The following is a 6191-nucleotide window of genomic DNA, read 5'->3' as shown; positions in this document are numbered from 1 at the left end:
CCCAACTTCATCAAACAAACACTACTGGCTCTAAAAACATTCATAGACCCAAACACAATGATAGTGGGGGACTTTAACACTCCACTATCACCTCTGGACAGATCAACACGCCAAAAACTGAACAAAGAAACCACAGAACTAAACAATTGCATAGACCAACTAGACTTAATCGACATCTACAGAATATTCCACCCAGCAAGGACAGAATACACATTCTTTTCGGCAGCACACGGAACATTCTCCAAAATAGATCACATCTTAGGGCACAAAGAAAATCTGTACAAATTCAGAAGTATCAAAATCATTCCCTGCATTCTTTCAGACCACAATGGAATAAAATTAGAGCTCAACTCATTCAGCCACCACAGAAAATCCCACAATTCATGGAGACTAAAGAACACACTGCTGAACCATCAGTGGATCATTGAAGAAATTAAAACAGAAATTCAAATGTTTATGGACTTCAACCAAGTTGAGGGCACAAAGTACCAGCTCCTTTGGGACACAGCAAAGGCAGTACTTAGAGGAAAATTTATATCTCTGAGTACATACATCAACAAACTGGAGAAACAGCAACTCAGTAATTTAAGGAAGCACCTTAATTCTCTGGAGAGAGAACAGCAAGCCAAACCCCAAGTCAATAGACGGAAGCAAATAATTAAAATCAAATCAGAATTAAATCAATTAGAGACGAAAAAAACCATCGAAAGAATCAACAAAACAAAGAGTTGGTTCTTTGAAAAAATCAACAAGATAGACAGACCCCTGGCAAACCTGACCAAAGAACGAAGGCAGCACACTCAAATAAACAAGATAAGAGATGAAACAGGTAGCATCACCACAGAAATAACCGAAATTCAGAAAATAATAAGGGACTATTTTGCAAACCTTTATGCCAACAAATTCAAGAACTTGGAAGAAATGGATGATTTCCTAGAAAAAATTGATACCCCCAAACTCAACTATGAAGACTTAAACCTTCTAAACAGACCCATATCCAGTATTGAAATAGAAACAGCAATAAATGATCTCCCATCCAAGAAAAGCCCAGGTCCAGATGGATTCACAGCAGAATTCTACAAGGCCTTCAAAACAGAACTCACTCCAATATTTCTCAAACTCTTCAATGAAATTGAAAGAGAACGTTCACTGCCAGACTCATTTTATGAAGCCAGTATAACCCTCATCCCAAAACCAGGCAGGGACTCATCACGGAAAGAGGACTACAGACCAATCTCCCTGATGAACATAGATGCAAAAATTCTCAACAAAATTCTGGCCAATCGACTTCAACAAGTCATCAAAAAAATCATACACCACGATCAAACTGGATTCATCCCAGGGATGCAAAGCTGGTTTAATATACGCAAGTCAATTAATGTAATCCACCACATCAACCGGAGCAAGGTAAAGAACCACATGGTTTTATCGCTGGATGCGGAAAAAGCGTTCGATAAAATCCAGCACCCATTTATGCTAAAAGCCCTGGAAAAACTGGGATTCCAGGGAACATTCCTGAATATAATCAAGGCAGTTTATGACAAACCAACAGCAAGCATAACTCTAAATGGTGAAAAACTAAAGCCATTCCCTTTAAAATCAGGAACAAGGCAGGGATGTCCACTCTCTCCCCTGCTCTTCAACATAGTACTAGAATTCCTAGCCAGAGCAATTAGGCAAGAAGAGAATATAAAGGGGATCCAAATAGGAAAAGATGAAGTTAAACTTTCTCTCTTCGCAGATGACATGATCCTATACCTAAAGAATCCCATAGACTCTACCCCCAAGCTACTAGAGCTGATACAAAACTTTGGCAAAGTCGCAGGATATAAAATAAACCTTCAAAAATCAACGGCCTTTCTCTATGCTAACAACCCGAAGACCGAGGCTGAAATCAGGAAAGCAACTCCTTTTGCAATAGCCCCCAAAAACATAAAATACCTAGGAATAACCTTAACCAAAGAAGTGAAAGACCTCTTTGAAGAGAACTTTAAAAGCTTGAAAAATGAAATTAAGTCAGAACTAAGAAAATGGAAAAACCTCCCATGCTCCTGGATTGGGAGGATTAATATAATCAAAATGGCAATATTGCCAAAGGCTATCTACAAATTCAATGCAATACCCATTAATATCCCAACACCATTCTTTAATGAAATAGAGGAAGCAATCCAGAAATTCATATGGAACAATAAAAGACCTAGAATAGCAAAAACACTCCTAAGCAGAAAGAACAGTGCTGGAGGAATTACAATACCCAACTTCAAGCTGTATTATAAAGCTATAGTAATAAAAACAGCTTGGTATTGGCACCGGAACAGGCCTGAAGACCAATGGAACAGAATTGAAGACCCAGAATTAAACCCACAGAACTATGCCTACTTAATCTTTGATAAAGGAGCTAAAACAATAGTATGGAAGAAAGATAGCCTCTTTAACAAGTGGTGCTGGCAAAACTGGCTCAACACATGCAACAAACTAAAACTAGATCCTTATATATCACCCTGCACCAAAATCAATTCCAAATGGATTAAAGACCTTGAAATCAAAACAGGCACCCTGAAGACACTAAAGGAAGGAGTAGGAGAAACACTTGGGCTCCTTGGCACAGGACAGAACTTCCTTAACAAAGACCCTGAAAGGCTACAAATCAAAGAAAGGTTGGACAAATGGGATTGCATCAAACTCCAGAGCTTCTGCACGGCAAAGGACATAGCTCTCAAGATAAACAGAAAGCCCACAGACTGGGAGAAAATCTTTACCGGACATTCAACAGACAAAGGCCTCATCTCTAAAATATATGCAGAACTAAAAAAATTACCTTCTTCCAAAACAAAACTGCAAAGAACCAACAGCCCCCTCATCAAGTGGGCTAAAGACTTACAAAGAAACTTCTCTGATGAGGAAATGAGAATGGCCAATAGACATATGAAAAAATGCTCTACATCACTGGCCATAAAGGAAATGCAAATCAAAACAACATTGAGATTCCATCTCACCCCAGCAAGAATGTCATATATCAAGAAAACTAATAATAACAATTGTTGGAGGGGATGTGGCCAAAAGGGAACCCTACTTCATTGTTGGTGGGAATGTAAACTGGTTCAGCCACTCTGGCAAGCAGTATGGAGATTCCTCAGAAGGCTCAATATAGAACTCCCCTATGACCCAGCAGCCCCACTGTTGGGTATCTATCCAAAAGACCACAAACAAAATCACAGTAATGCCACCAGCACAACAATGTTCATCGCAGCACAATTTGTCATAGCGAGAAGCTGGAACCAACCCAGATGCCCCTCCATAGATGAATGGATCAGGAAAATGTGGTACATTTACACAATGGAATTTTATGCCTCTATCAGAAAGAATGACATTGTTCCATTTGTAAGGAAATGGAAGGACTTGGAAAAAGTTATACTAAGTGAAGTGAGCCAGACCCAAAGAAACATGGACTCTATGGCCTCCCTTATTGGGAATAATTAGTACAGGTTTAGGCAAGCTATAGCAGAGCATCACAAGGCCCAATAGCTATACCCTTAGGAACACATAAGATGATGCTAAGTGAAATGAACTCCATGATATGGAAACAAGTGATATATCACAGTTATAACTACTTTCAACGTCCTATGTGAATGTGTAGTTTCTATTATTGATGATGTTTTGTATCACCTTCCTATGTTTGTACCTACACTATCTCTGTAATCTTATCTGAGTATATTGGAAACCGTGTTTACTGGTATTGGAAGTAGGAAATTCAAAGGGAATACCAAATTCGAGAGACACGGGGTAAAAAAAGAGAAATAACTACAAAAGCAATACTTGCAAAACTGTTTGGTGTAAGTGAACTGAACAACTGGGCGGGGGGGAGGGAAGGGGAGGAGGGAGGGGGGCATGAGGGACAAGGCAACAAACAGTACAAGAAATGTATCCAACGCCCAACGTATGATACTGTAACCTCTCTGTACGTCAGTTTGAAAATAAAAATTTGAGAAAAAAAAAATAAAAAAAAAAAAAAAAAAAAAAAAGAATCTGGATTGTGGTGAGGGAACAGAGAAAAAAAAAAAAAAAAAAAGAATTAAAAATCCAACTATCCCATGATCTAGAAATAACCACAATTGAACTTTGTTCAAAAGAATACAAGTCAGGGTGCAAAAATGGCAGCTGCTGCTTACCCAAGTTTATTGAAGCATTGCTTACAATAGCTATGTTATGGAAATAGCCCAGATGTTTACAACTGATGAATGTATCAAGAAAATATTATACACAGGCATATATAATATTTTGCATGTATATACTGCAATTTTATCCATCCACTAGAATAAGTAAAATTCTGTAATTTATATGAAAATGGATGAATCTAGAAAAAAGAACATATGAAGTGAGTTAAGTCAGATTCAGGAAGAAGAAACACATGATTTTTTCTTATATATGGATGTTAAACCTGAAATATAGACATAGATATAAACACATACGCACATAAAAATGTTCAAACTAAATAAAGTGTGGTATAAATGGTGAAATTTCATGATTCAAACCCATTGAAAGATTCACAAATTGAATACTAGGAAGCTAAACTTGTCTTATTAGGAGCAGTGGATGAACAAAGAGAGGAACTGTTGTCAAATATAGTCATGATTCGTATGCACTGCACATACGCGAATCTGGAACCAGGAGACTGCATGAGTTTGGTCTGGAAGAGATAAAAGGGAAGAGACAATGAAGGGAGGGGTAACTCTGACAAAATGTATTGTGCACAAAAATGGACATGCTAAATTAACCCCCCCCCCGACATGCTTTTTAAACCATAACAATAACAATAGTAAACAATAATAGTCAAAAGTTGCTTTCTGTGTAACAAAAAGAAAACTCTTCCCCAGTCTGTGCCCAAGTTACTCCCTGATTTAATAATTCATATAGCAAAAAGCTCTAATGGGTAAGTTTAACTCTACAAATTTATGGTAGCTGCATTTATGCCAATTTGGACTGACAGCGATTCCTTGTAAGGACCGTGCAAACTCGACTATATTAGAGAGACTTAGAGATCATTTTTAAAGAGTGATGGGCACTATCGAGCTTTAGTTATGAGTACATAGCAGTATGCTTGTTGGTAAGTAAAGAAGTCATCATTAGATGTCCATTTGTGTTTCTCAGTCATTGTAACGATAGTTGTATGCCCAGCTTTTATGTAAAGCAGCACTATATTCTTTTACCCATTTTATATTAGTGCTGTGATATATTAAGTAGACAACTTTTACAACAAGATCAATGCCTGCTGCATATTTCATAGTGAACTTTGATAATGCATTCGATACTTAAAATGAGATATTTTTTATTCATCATTTATAAATGAACACTTCCTTCAAATGAGTTACATGTTTAAAGTTATACATTTAAAGTTCATAAAAGCACCTCTAACCTACAGTGACTTTATCTAAGTGTTGGCTGTTGTAACTGTATGTACTCAATATTTTTCTGTAGCTTCTAAGTGCAATACTCAATTTAGTCAGCTATCTTTCATTGATATTTTCTGCATATTAAATCAACCGCTTATAGAGGAGTATTAGTATTCCCTACTAGGTGAACTTACTCTAATTTCATTTCATATATTTTGAAGCTTTGTTGGTAGGCACATCTATACATATGGTTGTTTTGTTATCATGAAGAATTTACTCTTTCACAATCATGAGTCAACTGTCTTTATTTCTGTAATACACTGTGTTGCTGTTATACCAGTTATATTATTTCCTTTTTTTTTGCATTTGTCTTAATTGTTATTGTAAAGGTGATGTACATAAGTGTTGCAGTTACACAATTGAGATGAAGAGTGCATTTCTTTTTGAATAATCATACCCCTCCCCCACTCTCTACCAGGTTTTCCCTGCCTTCCCACCACAACTGCATCTGTTCACCCTTTTGTCCATCCATTTCCATGCTCCCACTTACTCTCCCAAAGATAGATAAACACACAAACAGGACAAAAGGAAGTAGAAACAAAAATAGCAACAAAGCAAAACAACCTCTTGCTTCCATTTCCTGAATATAAGTTCCATAACTATTATTTGATATGGTCAGATGACTACTTCGCCCCTTTACAGCAGGAAGTAGCTCCAGAAGAAACAACCTCAGCCCATACTCCTGGCCTGGTACCCCTCCTCTGTTATTAATGAACAACAAAAGGGGGAATGTTAGCATTT

The sequence above is a fragment of the Perognathus longimembris genome, chromosome 3, assembly GCF_023159225.1.
Source record: "Perognathus longimembris pacificus isolate PPM17 chromosome 3, ASM2315922v1, whole genome shotgun sequence".
Lineage (NCBI taxonomy): Eukaryota > Metazoa > Chordata > Mammalia > Rodentia > Heteromyidae > Perognathus > Perognathus longimembris.
This window is presented reverse-complemented; position numbering follows the sequence as displayed.